This window comes from Callithrix jacchus, chromosome 1, assembly GCF_049354715.1.
Source record: "Callithrix jacchus isolate 240 chromosome 1, calJac240_pri, whole genome shotgun sequence".
NCBI classification, from domain to species: domain Eukaryota; kingdom Metazoa; phylum Chordata; class Mammalia; order Primates; family Cebidae; genus Callithrix; species Callithrix jacchus.
In genome coordinates, this window is record NC_133502.1 from 125,855,139 (window position 1) to 125,878,792 (window position 23,654).

General features: G+C 41.0%; 1 protein-coding gene and 1 non-coding gene across 10 annotated transcripts in view; one reads left to right on the forward strand and one right to left on the reverse strand.

Annotated features, from left to right (window-relative positions):
- The window catches only part of DENND4C (DENN domain containing 4C), a 229,387-nt gene that overhangs the window by 91,310 nt on the left and 114,423 nt on the right, over positions 1-23,654 (forward strand). The window lies entirely within an intron of this gene.
- On the reverse strand, positions 7,215-7,320 carry LOC118148171 (U6 spliceosomal RNA). The gene has a single exon (XR_004734953.1). It is a non-coding gene; the product is annotated as a U6 spliceosomal RNA (small nuclear RNA).

Here is a 23,654-nt window from a genome sequence, read left to right on the forward strand (position 1 = left end):
TGCTCTTTGTGTGTCTGCCAGTTAAGACCAAAGCATCTTGTATTTTCATTGGAGTTTCCTGCCAAAACAAATATTGGTTTTGCGTTGGCTTTGTTGCTCAGTTTGAAAGCTAGGGGAGTCTCTCAGAGCCTATTCTGGTTCTGGAGGCTACCTGATTTAAAAAAAAAAATTGAAGGCTAGGTTTAGTCATGTGTTTGCACCTTAAGTACAGGTTGTAAAATAAAAAGAAAGTTGCTGAGTCAGTGGCAGGTTGTTTCATTTGTTCTTTTTGATTTGCAAAACAAAAATCTGTCGTAGTTTGAATTTCCAGTATAATGTGGTTGCTGAATAGTAAGGGCAAATAAACTTTTATAATAACTAAATTAAAATGTTAATTTTCTTTTTACTGGTGCCACAGATTGTCAGTTTGACAGATAGACTTGTAGTAAAGGGATGCCTTGTTGGAATTGAAAATTCTTTTTTTTTGAGACAGAGTCTCACTCTAGCCCAAAGTGGAGAGCAGTGACACAATCTCAGCTCACTGCAACCTCTGCCTCCCAGGTCCTGGTTCAAGCAATTCTTCTGCCTCAGCCTCCTAACTGGGATTACAGGCATGCACCACCATGCCCAGCTAATTTTTGTATTTTTAGTAGAGACGGGGTTTCACCATGTTGACCATGCTGGTCTTGAACTCCTGACCTCGTGATCTGCCCTCCTCAGCCTTCCAAAGTGCTGATTATAGGCGTGAGCCACCGCGGAAAACTTTTTTTTAGACGGATTCTCACTCTGTCACTCAAGCTGGAGTGCCATGGTGCGATCTTGGCTCATTGCAACCTCTGCCTCCCAGCTTCAAGCGATTCTTCTGCCTCAGCCTCCTGAGTAGCTGGAATTACAGGTGCCCACCACAACACCTGGCTAAATTGAAAATTTTTTAAATTTTTAGTAGGGAAGGGGTTTCTCTATATTGGCCAGGCTGGTCTTGAACTCCTGATGATGTGATCCACCTGCCTAGGCCTCCCAAAATGCTGGGATTTCAGGCTTGAGCCACTATGTCGAGCCTTTGAAACTTTTAATTGAAAAAATGTAACATAATTAAAAGAAATTTAAAAGAAAACTTTTAAATTACTCTCACCGATCTAACACTTATATTTTTCTGTACTTTAATCCTATTATACTTCTATAAAATAGTAGTATAATATTCTAATCCTATCTGTGCTTGTGTATAATTCTATGATTAGTGTTAATATAATTGTCTTTCAATTTAACATGCTTTCCCTGGTGCCACATAATGTTATTTTATGGCTTTTAGTAGTCCAAAGTTTTATTTACTGTCTCAATTTATTTAACCACTCATATCTTAACATTTTAGTAATTCCACTTTTTTACTCTATTTTTTTTTTGACAGGGTCTCACTTTGTTACCCATGCTAGGGTGCAGTGGCATGATCTCAGCTTATTGCAGCCTCTACCTCCCGGGTTCAAGTGATCCTCTTGCCTTAGCCGTCTAGTAGCTGGGACTACAGGTGTGTGCACATGTGTGTGCGTCACCACACCTGGCTAACTTTTTGTGTTTTTTGTGGAGACAGGGTTTCACCATATTGCCCATGCTGGTCTTGGACTCCTAAGCTCAAGTGATCTACCCACCTCAGCTTCTCAAAATGCTAGGATTACAGGCGTGAGCCACCATGCTGGCCCATACTTTTTTACCCTTAAAATATTGCTATGGTAAAATTGTTTTGCTAATGTGATGGTCCATGGGTCTATGCCAGATTACTTTTTGAAGTTTTGGGAAAGTCATCTTTCTTTGAATTGTTTCCTTTGCAGTAGATTATTAGGGCTTCTACAATATAGTATTTAATCGAGAACCGAATTGAAACAAGGTAAAAGAGTGTAGATGTGCATGGATCACTTAAATTCCTTGAGTAGGAATCAAAATATATATTCATAATTCTCCTGTTAATGACATGATCAAAATTTGTGTACATTAACTTTTATAATGTTAAAAGTAATGTAGTTCTTATATTTCAGTAATTTTGTGGGGCTTAAATGTTTCTAAGTGTTTTTTGTGTCAAGCAAACCTAATGTCTACAAATCCAGATTTATTATCTGTTGGCTTATAGAAGAGTCATCTTATATATCTTGGTAATATTTTAGTTTGTCTTTGTAATATTTAAAGATTGTCCTCGAGTTGAGTTTTTTCTTTGATATATTTTTCTTTTTTTTGAGACAGAGTTTCGCTCTTGTTACCCAGGCTGGAGTGCAATGGTGCGATGTCAGCTCACCGCACCACCATCTCCTGGGTTCAGGCAATTCTCCTGCCTCAGCCTTCTCAGTAGCTGGGATTACAGGCATGTGCCACTGTGCCCAGCTAATTTTTTTGTATTTTTAGTAGAGACGGGGTTTCACCATGTTGATCAGGATGGTCTCGATCTCTTGACCTCGTGATCCACCTGCCTTGGCCTCCCAAAGTGTTGGGATTACAGGCGTGAGCCATCGTGCCTGGCTGATATATTTTTCTTTTCTTATGTTATTAGCCAGGAGATATTCTTATCTGAGAATCTAGTTTTTTATTTTGCATGTACGGTTTGTTTATCTCTTAATTTAAGGATTCTTAGATCCTAAAAGCAAAAACATTATAAATCTGTTTTTTAATTATGGAAAGGAGGAGCTGTTAAAGAGGTACTTTTGTATTTGCTAGGAATAATAAGAAGAATGATATGAAAAGGTGACTAGTAAGGTCTAATAGGTTAAACAGTCCTATAAATAAGCACCATAACTACAACACAACAAATATAGAATGGAGCAAAATGTGCTGCAGAAACAGAGGGAAACACCTGTGTGGTGTGGATTAGAGAAGGTTTACATAGAAGACATCTGATTAAAAACTTAAAATTTGCTCTAAAAAGGCACAAAATAATGAAAAAATGTGATGAAGCTTATTAAAATGCAGGTAATTCAGAGGGAGTGGGTACCAAGCTGGAGAGTAAGTAGAGGTTATATCATGAAGGGTCTTTCAGTCAAGTAAGGAGCCATTGGAAGATTTTAAGCTGTTAAATATCTTTGGCTCCATTATGAAGGAGGGAATTGACAGAGCAGTTTGAGTGAGGCTGCAGGTTCATCATCTAGAAAATCTTGAAGGGACCTAGGCATGAATTGAGAACAGCGGTGGTAGGGATAGAAAAAAATAGACTTGAGAACTGTTACATAATGCAGACATTTCCTGTGGCCCACAAGCCATATCACTTTAGTCTTATCTTCCTGCCCACTGTGTACCTGCCATACCAGCCTACTTTCAAGTTCTTTTCTTCAGAGCCTTTGCATATATACGATTCCATTTGCATGCTACTTTTTCTAAAAGATCTTTTCTGGTTCCTAATCATACTATCTAGTTAGGAAGATGAGTTATCTATTCCATTATCTTGCCATTTTAATCTGTAGAATTTCTTTCTTTTTCTTCTTTTTTCACATTTGTTCCTCTTATTAATTGGGCAGTTATAGGCGATTTAACTTTTTTTTTTTTGAGATGGAGTCTTGGTCTGTTGCCCATGCTGGAGTGCAGTGGTGTGATCTCAGCTCACTGCAACCCCTGCCTCCTAGGTTCAAGCAGTTCTCTGCCTCAGCCTCCCAAGTAGCTGGGAGTATAGGTGCCTGCCACCACGCCTGGCTAATTTTTTTTTTTTTTTTTTTTTTTCTGAGACAGAGTTTCGCTCTTGTTACCCAGGCTGGAGTGCAATGGTGCGATCTCGGCTCACCGCAACCTCTGCCTCCTGGGTTCAGGCAATTCTCCTGCCTCAGCTTCCTGAGTAGCTGGGATCACAGGCACCCGCCACCATGCCCAGCTAATTTTTTGTATTTTTAGTAGAGACGGGGTTTCACCATGTTGACCAGGATGGTCTCGATTTCTTGACCTCCTGATCCACCCGCCTTGGCCTCCCAAAGTGCTGGGATTACAGGCGTCAGCCACCGTGCCCGGCTCTGACTTTTTTTTTTTTTGAGATGGAGTTTTGTTCTTGTTGCCCAGGCTGCAGTGCAGTGGCCTGATCTCGGCTCCCTGCAACCACCATCACCCAGGCTCAAGTGATTCTCCTGCCTCAGTCTCTTTGGTAGCTGGGATTACAGGCACCACCACCACGCCCAGCTAATTTTTGTGTTTTTAGTAGAGATGGGGTTTCACCATGTTGGCCAGGCTGGTCTTGGTCTTGAACTCTTGACCTCAAGTAATCCACTCACCTTGGCCTCCAACTTTTTAATTTTTTGTTTAAGTTTGGGTCTGTTTCTGGTTTCTTCTGTCTCATTGGTCTGTATGTCTATCCTTATACCAATACTACTTATTACTTTAACTATTTCATTTTTTCTTTTTAATTTTTTTTCTTTGAGATGGAGTTTTGCCTTTGTCACCCAGGCTGGAGTGCAATGATGCTATCTTGGCTCACTGCAACCTCCACCCCCGGGGTTCGATCGATTCTCCTGCCTCAGCTTCCCAAGTAGCTGGGATTACCTGCTACCATACCTAGCTAATTTTTGTATTTTTAGTAGAAATGGGGTTTCAATATGTTGGCCAGGCTGGTCTTGAACTCCTGATCTCAAGTGATCCACCTGCCTTGGCCTCCCAATGTGCTGAGATTATAGGCGTGAGCCACTGTGCCCAGCTCTTTTTAATTTTTTAAAGAGATGGGGTCTTGCTATGTTGTCCAGGCCCTTCAACTCTTGGGTTTATGGGATCCTCTTTCCTCAGCCTCCCAAGTAGTTGGGACTACAGATGTGCAACATCTGTGCTCAGGTTTTTACTATTTCTTTATCGTAAGCCTTGCAGTCAGTGTGTCCACCAACATTGTCTTTCTTTCAAACTTGTTTTGCATTTTTATACAGAATGTAGATATACTTGTAGAAAATAGAAAATGAATTTACATTTGCATTTTCATGTAAATTATAAAATCATCTTGTTAATTTCTACAAAAAGCCTCCTGGTGAAATTGACATCTTGATAATGCTGACTCTTCTGATACTTTAACATAGCACATCTCTTCATTTATTTAGGACTCTGATTTTCCCAGTACTGCTTTTTTTTTTTTTTTTTTTTTTTAAGGTGGAGTTTCACTCTTGTCACCCAGGCTGGAGTGCAATGGCACAATCGTAGCTCACTGTAACCTCTGCCTCCTGGGTTCAAGTGATTCTTCTGCCTCAGCCTCCCAAGTAGCGGTGATTACAGGTGCCCACCACCATGCCTGGCTAATTTTTTGTATTTTTAGTAGAGATGGGGTTTCACCATGTTGGCCAGTCTGGTCTGCAACTCCTAACCTTAGGTGATCCACCTGCCTTGGCCTCCCAAAGTGTTGGGATTACAGACATGAGCTACCGCACCTGGCCCCAGGACTGTTTTCGTAATTTCCATTTTATAAGTCTTGTAGGTATTTTGTTCAGTTTATTCCTAAGCACTTTATTTTTTTTTTGTTATTGTCTATTGCCAGTAATATTGTATTTTTAGATTTCTTAGTGTAGAGGAATACAACTAGATCTTTCGTATATTTACTTTTTATTGTTACATTATTAAATTCACTTTTTGGTTGTGATACCTTTTAAATTTCTTAGGATTTTTCTTTATACACATTTATGTCTGCAGAGAAAGCTAGTTGTACTTACTCATTTCCAATCCATATGTCATTTTTTTCCTGCTTTATTGCCACTGGCTAGATTAATGCTGTCCACTAGAAATACAATGTAAATCAAGTATGTAATTTAAATTTTTTAGTACCCCCCACACTAAAAAAGTAGCAATAAATGAAATTAAATTTACTATATTTTTGATTTCACTACATCCAAAATATTAATATGTGTAGTAGTTTCCTAGGGCTGCCATAATAAATTACTGCAAACAGGGTGGTTTCTAACAGCATGAATTTATTTTCTGACAGGTCTGGAAAGTAGGAAATATGAGGTCAGGGTGTTGGGAGAGCTGTGCTCCCACTGTAGGCTCTAGGCAAGACTCCTCCTTACCTTTTCCTATTTCCTTTTTTTCTTTTTTGAGACAGAGTTTCACTCTTCTTGCCCAGGCTGGAGTACAACAGTGCGATCTTAGCTCACTGTAACCTCTACCTCGTGGGTTCAAGCGGTTCTCCTGCCTCAGCTGGGATTATAGGCATGTGCCACCACACCCATCTAATTTTGTGTTAGTAGAGATGGGGTTTCTCTGTCTTGGTCAGGGTAGTCTCAATCTCCCGACCTCAGGTGATCTGCCCGCCTCTGCCTCCCAAAGTGCTGGGATTACAGGCCCGTGCCTGGCCTCTTCCTATTTCTAGTGGTTGCTAGCAATCCTGGGAGATATAGGAACTATTTAGGTTTTCTCTTTCTCTTTCTTTTTTTTTTTTTTTTTTTTTTGAGACAGAATTTTGCTCTTGTTGCCCAGTCTATAGTACAATGACATGATCTTGGCTCACTGCAACCTCCTCACCCAGGGTTCAAGTGATTTTCCTGCCTCAGCCTGTTTAGTAGCTGGGATTACAGCCGTGTGCCACCACACCCATCTAATTTTGTAGTTTTAGTAGAGACGGGGTTTCACTATGTCGGTCAGGCTGATCTGGAACTCTTAACCTCAGGTGATCCACCCACCTTGGCCTCCCAAAGTGCTGGGATTGCAGGGATAAGCCACCTTGTCTAGCCTATGATAGTCCTTGGTTATTTTTTTTTTAATGTCTAGAGGATCCGTAGTGAATGCCTTCTTTCTTTGCTTATGTTGGTAATTCCAGACTCTTGCTTTTTCCTTAATATAGAGATACCGATATTTATTGTTTCTTATTTATTTTAAATTTTATTGATTTTTGCATTTTATTATTTTTTCCTCTACTTCTTCTTGGCTTAATCTGCTTTTTTTCCATAGCATCTTGAGGTGGACATCTATGTCATTGATTTTAGAACTTTCTTCTTTTCTTTTTTTTTTTTTTTGAGATGGAGTTTCGCTCTTGTTACCCAGGCTGGAGTGCAGTGACGCGTTCTTGGTTCACCGCAACCTCCGCCTCCTGGGTTCAGGCAGCTCTCCTGCCTCAGCCTCCCGAGTAGCTGGGACTACAGGCGCGCGCCACCATGCCCAGCTAATTTTTGTATTTTTAATAGAGACGGGGTTTCACCTTGTTGACCAGGATGGTCTCGATCTCTTGACCTCGTGATCCACCCGCCTCAGCCTCCCAAAGTGCCAAGGGATTATAGGCGTGAGCCACCGTGCCTGGCCCTTTTCTTTTCTTTTTTTACTTGGAATGCTTCACGAATTTGTGTGTCATCCTTGCACAGGGGCCATGTTAATCTTCTCTGTATCGTCCAATTTTAGTATATGTGCTGCCAAAGCGAGCACAGAACTTTCTTCTTTTCTAATACAAGTGCCTAAAGCTATGAATTTCCCTCTATATACTGTTTTAGCCACATCTAATAAATCAATTTGTTATTTTCATTCGGTTCAAAATATTTTCTAATTTCCAGTTTCTTTTGTGATTAGGGGTTATTCAGGAGACATTTAATTTCTAAATATTGGACAATATTATATAGTATCTTTATATTAATGATTTTGAGTTTAATTCCATTGTAGTCAGAGAATATGCTGCAAAAATTATATTTTTTTTGTGTGTGTGTGAGATGGAGTCTCACTCTGTCACCCAGGCTGGAGTGCAGTGACACTCCCCATCTCTACTAAAAATACAAAAATTACTCACTGCAGGCCGGGCGTGGTGGCTCATGCCTGTAATTCCAGCACTTCGGGAAGCCAAGGCGGGCGGATTGCTTGAGCTCGATAGTTCGAGACTAGCCTGGGCAACATGGTGAAACACCATCTCTGCTAAAACACAAAAAATTAGCCAGGAGTGGCGATGTGCGCCTGTAGTCCCAGCTCCTCTGGAGGCTGCGGCCTGAGAATTGCTTGAACTAGGGAGGTGGAGGTTGCAGTGAGCTGAGATCACGCCCCTGCACTCCAGCCTGGGTGACAGAGAAACTCCATCTCAAAAAAAAAAAAAAATTACTGCAAACTCCACCTCCTGGGTTCAAGAAATTCTCTTGTCTCAGCCTCCTAAGTAGCTGGGATTACAGGTGCATGCCACTATGTCCAGCTAATTTTTGTATTTTTAGTAGAGTTGGGGTTTCACCATGTTGGCCAGGCTGGTCTCTCAAACTCTTGACCTTAGGTGATATGCCTGCCGTGGCCTCCCAGAGTGCTGGGATTACAGGCTTGAGCCACCGCAACTGGCCAACTTACATTCTTTAAAATATTTCCAGGCTTGTTTTATGGTCTAGCATATGGTTTATCCTGGTGAATGTTCTTTGTGTGCTTGAAAAGATTATCTTGCTGTTGTTGGTGCAGTGTTCTATAACTAACAATTATGTCAAGTTGGTTGATAATGTTCTTCAAATTTTACGTATTCTCACTCATTTTCTGTTCATTTGTTCTGTGAATTACTGCATCTATGAGGAGTGTTGAATTCCCTATGGTTGTGGATTTATTTCTCCTTTCAAGTGTGTCAATTTTTGCTGCATGCACTTTGATACTCTTTTGTTAGATATACATAGTCATAAGTCATTTAACTAGGGTGCTACATTCTGAGGAATGCATCATTGGGCAATTCTGTTAGTGTGAACATCATAGAGCATACTTACATGATCATATGGTGTAGCCTGCTACACATGTAGGCTATATTTTATAGTCTGTTGCTCCTAGGCTACAAACCTGTACAGCATATTACTGTACTGAATACTCTAGGCAGTTATAACATAATGGTGAATATTCGTGTATCTAAACATAGAAAAGATGCAATAAAAATGCAGTATAAAAGGGCTGGGCCCCGGGTGCGGTAGCTCACGCCTGTAATCCCAGCACTTTGGGAGGCTGAAATGGGTGGATCACGAGGTCAGGAGTTTTGAGACCAGCTTGGCCAACATAGTGAAACCCCATCTCTATTAAAAATTCAAAAATTAGTCTGGCATGGTGGCCTGTGCCTGTAGTCCCAGCTGCCTGGAAGGCTGAGGCAGGAGAATTGCTTGAATCCTGGAGGCAGAGGTTGCAGTGAACTGAGATCGTGTCAGTACACTGCAGCTTGGGCAATGGTCAAGAGAATGAGACTTCATCTCAAAAAAACGAAAAAAGGCCGGGTGCAGTGGTTCACGCCTGTAATCTCAGCACTTTGGGAGACCGAGGCAGGTGGATCATGTGAAGTCAGGAGTTCAAGACTGGCCTGGACTATATGGTGAAACCCGTCTTTACTAACAGTACAAAAATTAGCTGGGTATGGTGGCACATGCCTGTAATCCCAGCTACTCGGGAGGCTGATGCAGGATAATCGATTGAACCTAGGAGGTTGAGGTTGCAGTGAGCCGAAATTGCACCATTGCACTACAGGCTAGGTGACAAGAGCAGACTCTGTCTTAAAAATAAATAAATAGGACCTGGCATGATTGCTTCCACCTGTAATCCCAGCACTTTGGAAGGCAAATGCAGGCAGGAGTTTGAGGTCAGGAGTTTGAGACCAGCCTGGCTAACATGGTGAAACTGCGTCTGTAGTAAAAATAAAAAGATTAGCCTGGTATGGTCGTGGGCACCTGTAATCCTAGCTAATTAAGAGGCTGAAGCAGGATAATTGAAACCAGGAGGTGGAGGTTGCAGTGAGCCAAGATCACGCCACTGTGCTCCAGCCTAGGTGGCAGAGTGAGACTCTGTCTAAAAGCAGAACAGAACAGAACACAGCAGAACACAGAACAGAATGGAGCACAGAACAGAACACAGAACAGAACAAATATAAAAGATAAACATGATATACCTATATTAGGGCACTTGTCATAAGAGGACCTTGCAGGAGTAAAAGTTATTCTGGGCGAGTCAGTGAATGAGTGGTGATGAATAAATGTAAAGGCCCAGGACATTACTGTACCCTACTGTACACTTTATGAACACCATACAATCAGGGTATGCTAAATTCATCAGATTTTTTTCTGTGATCAGTAATAAATTAACTTTAGCTTATTTTAACCTTTTGACTTTTATCAATTTAAAAATGTTTGTTGATTTTTGACTCATAACTACACTTAAATACAAACACATTATACAGCTGTACAAAAATATTTTCTTTAAATCCTGATTGTATAAGCTTTTTTCCATTTAAAAAAAATTAACTTTTTTTTAATGAAAATTTTTTTTAGAGATGGAGTCTTGCTGTGTTGCTTACCCTGGCCTCCAGTTCCTGGGCTCGAGTGATTCTTCTGCCTCAGCCTCCTGAGGTGCATGCCACTGCATCTTGCCTTTTTTTTTTCTTGTATTTCTTTTTTTTTTTACTTTTTAAACACACTCATTAGCCTAGGGCCTACACAAGGTCAGAATGATCAGTATCACTGTCTTCCACCTTCTCATCGTGTCCTACTGGAAGATATTCAGGGGCAATACTCACATGGATCTATCTGGACTACCTCTTATAGGAACCTGCCTGAGGCTGTTTTATAAGTAGCTTTAAAAAATAAGTAGAACGATGACTCATGCTGTAATCCCAGCACATTGGGAGGCCGAGGTGGGAAGATGGCTTACGCTGAGAAGATTGGGACCAGCCTGGGAAACACAGTGAAACCCCATCTCTAAAAAAAATTCAAAAAAGAACATAAGTAGAAGGAGTACACTCTAAAATTGTGTTTAAAATGATGTTTAAAAGTATGACGTAGGTTAGGTGCAGTGGCTCACACTTGTAATCCCACCACTTTGGGAATCTGAAACGGGCAGATCACTTGAGCCCTGGAGTTTGAGACCAGCCTGGGCAACATGTATTCACCATTAAAGTATTGTACCAAATAGTTTCACCACCATCTAATTATTCTACTTCAACTCTTCAACCCCCTCTGCCTCTCCCCAAGCCCTTGGCAACCACTGTTTTTTTACTATTTCTATAGTTTTGCCTTTTCTGGAATGTCTTAAAATTGAAATCATATAGTATGTAGCTTTTCCAGACTAGCTTCTTTTCTTTCCCTTGGCAATATACATTTAAGGGTCCTTCACATCATTTTGTGGTTTGCTAGCTCATTTCTTTTTATTGATAAATAATCCGTTGTATGGATGTACTACAGTTTCTTTATCCATTCACCTATCAAAGGAGATCCTTGGTTCCAGGTCTTGGTGATTACAAATAAAGCGGCTTATAAACATTGTGTATAGGTTTTTTGTGACTACAAGTTTTTAGATCAATTTGGATAATCAAATACCTCAGGAATGTGATTGCTGGATCCTATGGTAGGCCTGTATTTAGCTTTGTAAGAAACTGCCAAACTGCCTTCCAAAAGGGCTGGTCTATTTGGATTTCCATCAGCAGTGAATGTTAGAGTTCCTGTGGTTTGCATTCTCATTCCTATTTAGCATTGTCAGTTTTTTGGATTGTGGCTATTCTAATAGCTGTGTATTGGTATCTCATTGTTATTTATTTATTCATTTTTTAAAATCAGTAACTAAATCTGCGTATTTATTCATTTTTTGAGATGAAGTCTAGATTTGTCACCCAGGATGAAGTGCAGTGGTGTGGTCTCGGCTTACTGTAACCTCTGCCTCCCAGGTTCAAGTGATTCTCCTGCCTCAGTCTCCCAAATACCTAGGACTATAGGCACCTGCCATCATGCCCAGCTTATTTTTGTATTTTTAGTAGAGAATAATAGAGAATAATCCCCTCTCTTGTGGGGCGGGAATATCAGTCATCCTTTTACTTTTAACACATCTGTATCTTTATATTTAAAATGTGTGTCCTGTAAATAGCTTAGAGTTGTTTCTTTTTTTAAATCTGGTCTAATAATTTCCTTTAATAGGCATATTTAGACCATTTAAATTTTTCCTTTTTAAAATTAGCTTTTTTGGGATATAATCTATACACCATAAAATTCACCCTTTTAAAGGGGGTACTTCAATGATTTGTAGTGTATTTATAGTTTTGCAGTCATTAGTATAATCTAATTTTAAAGCATTTTCATCGCCCAGAAAGAACCCTGTATACATTAGCAGTTACTCTCCAATCCCTTTCTCCTAGACCCCTAGCCCTAGGCAACCACTGATTTATTTTTTATCTGTATAGATTTGCCTGTTTTGGACATTTCATAGAAATGAAGTCATACAATATGTGATCTTTTGTAACTGGCTTCTTTCATTTGGGATAGTGTTTTTAAGGTTCACCCATGTTGTAGTATGTATCACTCCTTCATTCCTTTTTAAAAAAATTCAGACAAAATTCATATAACATGAAATTTGCCATTTTGACCACTTAAAATGCATAATTCAATGGTATTCAGTACATTCACAGTGTCATGCAAGCATTATCCTGAACTAAATGTTCCCAAACATTTTCATCATCCCAAAAGGAAACTCTGTACCCTTTAAGCAGTTGCTCCCCATTCCCAATCTCCTAGCCCCTGCCACCCGCTAATCTGTTTTCTCTCTATGGATTTGCCTGTTCTGGATATTCCTATAAATGGACTTATGCAATGTGTGACCTTTTGTGTCTAGCTTCTTTCATTTAGCATAATGTTTTGTAGGTACAGTAGTACTTCATTCCTTTTTATGGCTGAATAATATTAAGTTCTATAGAAATACCACATTTTGTTTATCATGACTTGAACGTTTACACTGTTTCTACCTTTTGGCTATTCTGAGTAGGGCTACTATAAACATTTGCATACAGATCTTTTTGGTTTTTTTTTGAGATGAGGTCTAGCTCTGTCACGCAGATTGGAGTACAGTGGCACAATCACGGCTCGCTGCATGCAGCCTTAATGTTCCAGGCTGAATGATCTTCCTGCCTTAGCCTCCTGAGTAGCTGTGACTGTGGGTATGCACCACCATATGCAGGTAATTAAAAATTTTTTTTTGTATAGTCAGGGTCTTACTATGTTGTCTGGGCTGGTCTTTTTTTTTTTTTTTAAAGATAGGGTTTCACCATGTTGGTCAAGCTGGTCTTGAACTCCCGACCTCAGGTGATCCGCCTGCCTTGGCCTCCAAAGTGCTTGGATTACAGGTGTGAGCCACCGCGCCTGGCCTTTTTTTTTTTGAGACAGGGTCTCACTCCGTCACCCAGGTTGGAGTGCAGTGGCACAATCTTGGCTCACTTCAACCTCCACCTCCTGGGTTCAAGTGATTCTCCTGTCTTAGCCTCCCGAGTAGCTGGGATTACAGATGTGCGCCATCACACATGGATAATTTTTATATTTTGAGTAGAGATGGGGTTTTGCAGTGTTAGCCAGGCTGGTCTTGAACTCCTGACCTCAGGTGATCCACCCACCTGAGCCTCCCAGAGTGCTGGGATTACAGGTGTGAGCCTCCACGCCCGGCCTATTTGTTTTTAATTTGTCCCATCTCTTCTTTCTTCCTTTTTGGATTACTGGAGTATATTTTAGTATTCCATTTTATCTTCACATTGGCTGATTAGCTATATGTCTTGATTTTTAAAGGTAGCTGCCTTAGTGTTTATAATATACTTCTTAAACTTCATGTATAACCTAGGACTCTTATTTCAGTACAGTTTTGTTCTTCCCAGCTGTGTCTAATTTTCCTCACAAAGGGGTAATGCTAGACCTCCCTTATTGAGTTGTTATGAATATGAAATGAATTACTGCATATGAAATACTTTGAGCATAGCTCATGTTTTTATTCATATCAGGAATAATAGAAGAAAACTTTACAAGAAGTTCTTCAGTTTGCAGATTGCAGGTTTCTTTTCCAACCTAACTTAGCTGTCTACATGCATGATCACACCCTAGACAAGCAGTTGTCAATTTGGCTGTATATTATAAATGGGCAGCTTAAAAAATACTGATAGTAGTGGGCCACCTTCAGAAATTTATATTTTATTGGTCTGATATTTTTTAAAAAAGTGTTCCAGGTGGCTCCAGTGTATAGTCAGGATGGAGAACCATTTATCACCATGATCTGTAACTTAAAAAATTATAAGCATACAACTCTGATCTCCACTTCCTCTTTTACTAACTCACATACTCTAATACCCTGTTTTGACATTTCTTGGATTTCTATTATTTTTTATTTTTTTGAGACAGAGTCTTGTTCTGTCACCCAGGCTGGAGTGCAATGGCGCAATCTGGGCACACTGCAACTTCCGCCTCCCAGGTTGCAGTGATTCTCCTGCCTCAGCCTCCCTAGTAGCTGGGATTACAGGCATGCACCACCATGCCCAGCTAATTAATTTTTGTATTTTTAGTAGAGACGGGGTTTCTCCACGTTGGCCAGGCTGCTCTCAGAACTCCTGACTTCGTGATCTGTTTACCTTGGCCTCCAAAGTTATGGGATTACAGGCGTGAGCCGCTGTGCTTGGCATTTAAAAAAATTTTTTTTCATTTTTCTCACTGTACATTTCTTGGATTGCATCAAGACCTCCAAGCCAGTAGCTACACCATTTTTTCACTGTACCTCATTCCACTCATATTTTATCTTCTTAACTTATCCAATTATATTGATTCATTTAATAAAAATTTTAGTAACTATTAGTATTCTGTATGTACTGTTCTGTGATGTTACATAATAAACCCTTGTTTTTCTCTTCCTTCATTGTAATCAAGGCAAAACTTCAACATCAATTACACTCAGTTCTTTGACAACTCTGTAATTGTAATTCCTTGAACCTGAGTAGCAGAATGTGGCTGGAGAAAACAAATATGCTAGCTCATCTCACTTTAAATTTATGGCCACACATATCTATTGTGCCTACAGCATTGCTATGTCTGCCTGTCCTGCTTTCTTTGCTAAGAAGACTGTATAATCTCCTTTTGGCATGAGATTTGTCGAGGAAAAAAGAGAGAAAAAAAAAAAGAAAGAAGACTAATCCTTTTTCCTTCTAGACTCTTAGCTATTTTAAAAAAAAATTAGTTAATTTTTATTTTAGAGATGAAGTCTTGCTATGTCATGCAATCTTCCCACATTGGCTTTCCAAGTGTTAGGATTGCAGGTGTGAGCCACTGTGCCAGGCAGGTTCGTTTGTTTATATATTGATTTAAGTATTGCACATAGTCTTTTTATTCTCTGCAGCGAAAATGATTCCTACTTGCGGACCCACTTTTTTTTTTTGAGATGGAGTTTCACTCTTGTTACCCAGGTTGGAGTGCAATGGCGCGATCTCGGCTCACCGCAGCCTCTGCCTCCTGGGTTCAGGCAATTCTCTTGCCTCAGCCTCCAGAGTAGCTGGGATTACAGGCACACGCCACCATGCCCAGCTAATTTTTTGTATTTTTAGTAGAGATGGGGTTTCACCATGTTGATCAGGATGGTCTCGATCTCTTGACCTCGTGATCCACCTGCCTCGGCCTCCCAAAGTGCTGGGATTACAGGTGTGAGCCTCCGTGTCCGGCCTTCACTTTTTTTTTTTAAAGCCAACTCTTTCATCTATGTGTGGCTTCTTGTCTATTTAAGGATTTTGCTTCTGGGTTATCTTCTGTAGTGTTGGTTTTCTTTGTTTTATTTTTATTTGATTTACACCTGCACATCCACTATATTAATCTGTTTTTCCTGCTGAATCATTTTTGTAAGCATATGAACATGCTGTAACTCTTAATTCTCTAACTTCAGTAGGGATGGCAAAAGGAAAAAACCAAAAACATCTCAATTCTCACATACATCTTTCCTTTTCATTTGTAGCAAAATTTGTCAGAAAGAATTGCTCATATTGAGTATCTCTACCCTCTTAAGATTCCATTTTTTCCCCCAACTCTTTTCCAGGTTGGCTCTTTTCCATTCCCACCAACTAAAATCACTATTGTCAGTGTTCTCAATCCTTAAATTATTCTACCTCTCGTCAGCATTTGACAGGTGATTGATCAGTTCCTCTTTTTAGAAAAACTTTACTTGGTTTTCTGGATGCCATATCATCCCAGTTCTTTCCTGTTTTATGGCAGCTCCTTCTCGGTATTATTTTCTAGCTTCTCTTTCCTTACATCTGAAGGTTGTTGTGTCCTACCTAGAGTTAGGCTTTGTGACTTTTCTTTATCAGTATTTGTCAGTTAGTATTTGACAATTCTTTGAGTATCTTATCCAATACCATGGCCGTAAGCATTATTAATTTGCTCCTGACTCTGGCCTTGACACCTTCATTGAACTCTACACTATAATGGAGTTGTTCTTCTTTTTTGCGAGATAGGTTCTCATTCTGTCACCCAGGCTGGAATACAGTGACATATATAATTGGAATACATATACAATTGGAATACAATATAATTGGAATACAATTATAGCTCACTCTAACTAACCTTGAACTCCTGGTCTCAAGTGATCCTCCTGCCTCAGTCTCCTGAATAGCCAGGACTATAGGTGCATACTGCCATACCTGGCTAATTTTGTTATTGTTGTTGAGACTTGGTCTTGCTGTGTTGTCCAGGCTGGTCTCCAACACCTGGCCTCAATCATCATCCCACGTTGGCCTCCCAAAGGGCTGGGTTTATAGATGTGAGCCACTGTGCTGGCCAGGACTGCCTTTTCTACATCTCTTGAGTATTTTGGTAGGCATGTCAATTTTAACTTGTCTGAAACAGAATTTTTGGTTTATTTCCTCAAACCTACCCTTTTCTCAGACTTTACTCTCTCAGTAAATGGTATTGTCATTTACCCACTTAGTCAGGACACAAACTAGAAATCATACTTGCTTTCTCTTTTTTCCTCTCATACTTTCAATCCACCAGCAGCAGCTTTACCTTCAAACTGTATCCCCAATATTACCATTTCTTGCTGCTCCCACTCCTTTGCCCTAATATAATCCATTGTTATCATCTCTCTTCTGGGCTATTGTTAATTGCCTTCTATCTGCTCTTCCTGCTTCTGTTCTTTTCTCCTTCTAGTCAACTCAGCAGCTGAAATAAAAGACATAAATAGTAACCTATCACTCTCATTTAAAGGCCCCTTTTACTTTTTCATTATATTTAGAAAAAAATCTAAAGATTTAATCTTAGCCTAAAAGGCCTTATTTGATTTCTCCTTTACTGACCTCATCTGCTACTACTCCTCTAAGCTCCAGAACCACTGGCCTTGCTTTTCCTCAGAGGCCAAGTTACTTACTGCTTTAAGGCTTTTGTTCTTAATTTTCTTCCTGCCTGGAATGTTCTTCCTTTATTATCATATGATTTGCTCTTTCATGCTCCTTAGCCCCTGCTTAGATCTTACTTTTTTACTTCTTCATAAAAATAGGCTCCTCCACTTCCATTTTCTGTCTTGATTTAGTTTTCTTCACAGTGCCATTGTTTTTGAAAATATAAGTTTACAAATTATTTTCCAACCATAATCTAAGTTCTGTAAAGACAAGCATTTGGTATTTTCATTGCTTTAATTCCCAGCATTTAAAATGATGTTTGAGACCCTGTCATAAGTTATTAATATACCAGTAGTAATTTTTTAACAAACACAAGAATTCCTTTCCCTTTAGCCACAAAACTGTAAAATAGTTATGAATAATCCAAGCAAAAAAATATGCAAGACCTGGATGAAGAAAATCAACAGATTTCTCTTATTTTATTTATTTTCTTGAGTTGGGCTCTTGCTGTTTCACAGGTTATATAGTGCAGTGGCACTTACGGCTCAAACAGTCATCTTCCTCAGCCTTCTGTGTAGCTGGGATCACAGGTGTGTGCCACCACATCCAGCTAATTTTAAATTTTTTTTGTAGATGCTAGGTCTCACTTTGTTGGCCAGGCTGATCTCAAACTCCTGGGGTTAAGTGATCCTTCTGCTTCAGCCTCTCAAAGTGCTGTGATTACAGGCATGAGCCACTGTGCCTGGCCAGATCAAGTTTTTTTTTTTTTTTTTTTAGTTCTTTATGTCAAAGTACTGTGTTCAAAAGGTATATGTGGCTGGGCACTGTGGCTAATACCTATAATCGAGTGCTTTGGGATATCAAGGTGAGATAATTGCATGAGGCCAGGATTTTGAAATCCCTGGGAAATGGAGCAGGACCCCCATCTCTATTGTATTAGTCTGTTCTCACACTGCTGACAAAGACATACCCAAGTGGCTCATGCCTGTAATCCCAGCACTTTGGGAGGCCGAAGCAGATGAATCACCTGAGGTCAGGAGTTTGAGACCAGCCTGACCAATATAGTGAAACTCTATCTCTACTAAAAATACAAAAATTAGCCGGGCGTGGTGTCTTGCACCTGTAATCCCAGCTACTCTGGAGGCTGAGGCAGAAGGATTACTTGAACCTGGGAGGTGGAGGTTGCAGTAAGTAATTTTTATATTTTTAGTAGGGATGGGGTGTCTCCGTGTTGGCCAGGCTGATCTCGAACTCCTGATATCAAGTGATCCTCCCCCGTCAGCCTCCCAAAGTGCTGAGATTACAGGTGTAAGCCACTGCGCCTGGTCCCAAAGCCTTAACTAATTTCAGCATTAACTTAAAAGTCCACAGTCCAAAGTTTCATCTGAAACAAGGCGAGTTTCTTCCACCTATAAGCTTGTAAACTCAAAAGCAAGTTATTTGCTTTCTAGATACAATGAGGGGGAGGGAGAAGGTACAGGCATTGGGTAAACACAGCTATTCCAAATGGGAGAAATTGGCCAAAGTGAAGGGGCTACAGGCTCCATGCAAGTCTGAAATCCAGCAGGGCAGTCAAATCTTAAATCTCCAGAATGATCTCCTTTGACTCTATGTCCCACATTCAGGTCATGCTGATGCAAGAGGTAGGTTCCCATGGGTCTTGGGCAGCTCCTCCCCTGTGGCTTTGCAGGGTACAGCCTCCCTTCTGGCTACTTTCACGGGCTGGCAATGAGTGTCTGCAGCTTTTCTAGGAGCACAGTGCAAGCTGTGGGAGGATCCTCTATTCTGGGGTCTGGAGGATGGTGACTACCTTCTCACAGCTCCACTAGCCAGCACCCCAGTGGAGGGAGACTCTTTGTTGGGGTTCCCACCCCACATTTCCCTTCCTCATTGTCCTAGCAGATGTTCTCCATGAGAGCCCTGCCCCTGCAGTGAACTTCCTCCTGCCCATCCGGGCATTTCCATACATCCTCTGAAATCTAGGCAGACGTTCCCAAACCCCAGTTCTTGACTTCTGTGCACTTGCTGGCTTAGCATCACATGGAAACTACCAAGGCTTTGGGATTGCACCCTCTGAAGCCATGGCTTGAGCTGTACCTTGGCTTATTTTAATCACAGCTGAAGCGGCTGGGATGCAGTGCACCAAGTCCCTAGCCTACACACAGCACTGGACCCTGGACCCAGCCCAGGAAACCACTTTTTCTTTCTAGGCCTCTGGGCCTGTGATGGGAGGGGCTGCGTGAAGAACCTCTGACATACCCTGGAGACATTTTTTCCATTGTCTTGGGGATTAACATTCCACTCCTTGATAATTATGCAAATTTATGTAGCTGGCTTGGATTTCTCCTCAGAAAATGGGATTTTCTTTTCTTTTCCTTTCTTTTTTTTTTTTTTTTTTGAGACGGTGTTTCGCTCTTGTTACCCAGACTGGAGTGCAATGGCACGATCTCAGCTCCCCACAACCTCCGCCTCCTGGGTTCAAGCAATTCTCCTGCCTCAGCCTCCCGAGTAGCTGGGACTACAGGCATGCACCACCATGCACAGCTAATTTTTGTATTTTTAGTAGAGATGGGGTTTCACCTTGTTGACCAGGATGGTCTCGATCTCTTGACCTCGTGATCCACCCGCCTCAGCCTCCCAAAGTGCTGGGATTATAGGCGTGAGCCACCACACAGGATTTTCTTTTCTACTACATTGTCAGGATGCAAATTTTCTGAACTTTTAAGCTTTGCTTTTCTTTTAAGAGCCAATACTTTTAACAGCACCCAGGTCACCTCTTGAATGCTTTGCTGCTTAGACGCTTCTTCTGCCAGATACCCTAAATCATCTCTCTCAAGTTCAAAGTTCCACAAATCTCTAGGGGAGGAGCAAAATGCCACCAGTGTCTCTGCTAAAACATAACAAGAGTCACTTTTTCTCTAGTTTCCAACAAGTTCCTCATCTCCATCTGAGAGCACCTCAGCCTGGACTTCATATCACTATCAGCATTTTGGTCAAAACCATTCAACAAGTGTCTAGGGAGTTCCAAACTTTGCCACATTTTCCTGTCTTCTTCTGAGCCCTCCAAACTGTTCTAGCCTTTGCCTGTTACATATTTCCAAAGTTGCTTCCACATTTTTGGGTATCTTTTCAGCAGCACCCTACTCTACTGGTACCAATTTATTGTATTAATCTGTTCTCATGCTGCTAATAAAGACAGCTGAGACTGGGCAATTTATAAGGAAAGAGACTCATTGGACTTACAGTTCCATGTGACTGGGGAGGCCTCAAATGGCAGAAGGCAAGGAGGAGCAAGTCACATCTTACATGAATGGTAGCAGGCAAAGAGAGAGCTTGTGCAGGGAAACTTTTTTTCTTTTTTCTTTTTTTTTTTTTAAGATGGAGTTTTGCTCTTGTTACCCAGACTGGAGTGCAATGGCACAATCTTGGCTCACTGCAACCTTCACCTTCTGGGTTCAGGCAGTTCTCCTGCCTCAGCCTCCCAAGTAGCTAGTACTACAGGCATGCGCCACCATGCCCAGCTAATTTTTGTATTTTTAGTAGAGACGGGGTTTCACGTTGTTGACCAGGATGGTCTCGATCCCTTGACCTCGTGATCCACCCGCCTCGCCCTCCCAAAGTGCTGGGATTATAGGCATGAGCCACCGTGCCTGGCCTACTTTTTTCTTTTAAAACCATCAGATCTCGTGAGACTTATTCATTACCAGGGGAACAGCATGGGAAAGACCTGCCCCTATGATTCAGTTACCTCTCACTGGGTTCCTCCCATGATGTGGGAATTGTGGGAGTTAAAATTCAAGATAAGATTTTGGTAGGGACACAGCCAAACCATATCATGTACATTAAAAAAAAATTAGCTGGGCCTGGTGTTGCACATCTGTAGTCATAACTACTCATCAGGAGGCTGAAATGGGAGGATTATTTGAGCCCAAGAAGTCCAGGGCTGTGGTAAGCTATAATGGCACCACTGTATGGTTGCTTGAGTGACAGAGTGAGATCCTGTCTCTTAAGAGAAAATAGTTATTTGGATTATTTTTTCATTTCCTTCAGTGTGGTTTTATTGTCAGTTTGTTAGCTTCATTGGCTCATATGTCTTTATTGGTAAAGTTAGCCGTTTAACCTCTTAAGTAAATCTCTCTCTCTCTCTCTCTCTCTCTCTCTGTGTGTGTGTGTGTGTTGTGTGTATTTTTATATATATATATTTTTTTTAAAGCAGAGTCTCCCTCTGTCATGCAGGCTGGAGTGCATTCTCTTCTACAATAGTAGATTCTCCCATACCTTGCACCATGCTCCTGGAAAAGCTGCAGACACTCATTGCCAGTGGCACTATTTCAGCTTACTGCAGCCTCCACCTCCAGGGTTCAAATAATTCTCATGCTCAGCCTCCTGAGTAGCTGGGACCACAGGCGTGCACCACCACACCTGGCTAATTTTATTATTATTATTATTATTTGTGTGGGCTTAGATAACTTTTTGTATTTTAAATAGTGATAGGGTTTTGCTGTGTTAGCCAGGCTGGTCTCAAACTCCTGACCACAAATTATCTGCTGCCCCACCCCTGCTCACAACCTCCCAGAGTGCTGGGATTATAGGCTTGAGCTGTCACAGCCAGCCAGTCAGTATATTTTGTAATGGAAATTAAAAGCGATTCTTCTCTAGATTTTTAACCTTTAGATGCATATACCCTTCTTACGCAGTTTTGTTTGGACTTAATGTTTAGGAATTTTTAATTAGTTGCCAATATTTCAAAACTTGGACATTTATATAAAAATCCTGATTTCTTTAAAAAGGTAAAAAGGAAGTTCTGATTTTTCCAAGTTAATTTGGCAACTACTGGATGGATCCTAGTAGTAGTGGCAGCCTGCGTTCTCTCTAGTTCCCACAACTCTTCATATCATGCCCAGTGCCTTTTAGGCATTTGTGTTTGTATCCCTTCTTTATAACCCTCTAATTTATAAAACTTTCAGTGGTAGGCACAATGGTAGAGAATTAGACTGCTTTGTGTTATGAAAAGGAACTGATTTTATATGAAATGACTTCTATTTTGTAGTTCTGCGGACAGTCAACCTGACTATGATAATGCCTTTTTTTCGAGTCAGTTTCACTCTTGTTACCCAGGCTGGAGTGCAGTGGTGTGATCTCGGCTCACCACAACCTCTGCCTCCTGGGTTCAAGCGATTGTCCTGCCTCAGCCTCCCTAGTGGCTGGGATTACAGGCACGTGCCACCATGCCCGGCTAATTTTTGTTTTTATTTATTTTTTTGAGATGGGGGTCTTGCTGTTTCACAGGTGCAGTGACACTCATGGCTCAAACAATCCTCTTGCCTCAGCCTCCTGTGTAGCTGGGATTACAGGCATGCGATACTACACCTGGCTAATTTTGTATTTTTGGTAGAGACGGGGTTTCTCCATGTTGGTCAGGCTGGTCTTGAACTCCTGATCTCAGGTGATCCACCCACGTTGGCCTCTCAAAGTGCTGGGATTACAGGCGGGAGCCACTGAGCCCAGCCTGATAATGCTTTTTAATGGAAGTTACCAAACTCCTATTTTAAACTGCTTAAATGTAGCAAATAGCTTTGATAAAAATGTACTTTCTTTGTGGTTTAACAGAGTTTATCATTCATTTTGCATGGAGTGCAGCAGTGCAGTCTCGGCTCACTGCAGCCTCCCTGTCCCGGGTTCAAGCAATTCTCCTGTCTCAGCCTCCTGAGTAGCTGGGACTACAGGTGCATGCCACCACACCTGGCTGATTTGTATATTTTTAGTAGAGATGGAGTTTCACCATGTTGCCCAGGCTGGTCTCATGATCTACCCACCTTGGCCTCCCAAAGTGCTGGGATTACAGGCATGAGCTACTGTGCCTGGCCTAGTTTTATTTATTTATTTAGTGACAGGGTGTCACTCTGAGCAACCTAACCTCGTACATTTAGTCTTGTAATTGAAGTTAATAGTGTTTTGTTGATATTAATGGTATTTATTAGAATATGTACGGTTCTAAACAGTAAGGTGCCTGAGCAAGGTGGCTCATGCCTGTAATCCCAGTGCTTAGGGAGGCTGAGGCAGGTGGATATTGCTTAAGCCCAGAAATTCAGAACCAACTTAGGCAACATAGTGAGATCCCATCTCTACAAAAAATAGAAAAATTATAGTTAGAAAATGAATTTTTTTTTTTTTTAGACGGAGTCTTGCTCTGTCTCCCAGGCTGGAGTGCCGTAGCATGTTCTCACCTTACTGCAACCTTTGCCTCCCGGGTTCAAGCGATTCTCCTGCCTCAGATTCTCGAGTGGCTGGGAATACAGGCACATGCCACCACACCTGGCTAATTTTTGTATTTTTAGTAGAGATGGGGTGTCACCTTGTTGACCAGGATGGTCACGTGCCACAACGTTGGGCTAATTTTTTGTATTTTTAGTAGAGATGGGGTTTCACCATGCCTAGCTTGGCTGGTCTCCAAATCTTGACCTCATGATCCACCTGCCTCAGCCTCCCAAACTGCTGGGATTATAGGCGTGAGCCACCACACCTGGCTTTAGGAAATGAATTTTAATTGTTAAACTGTATATATAAATTGAATTTTACAAGTAGTTTCATTCTTCAAAAGTTTTTGTTAATACTAAGTATCAATATGGGTGTGGTGAAAGAGAACTCTTGTACCCTATTGGTGCGA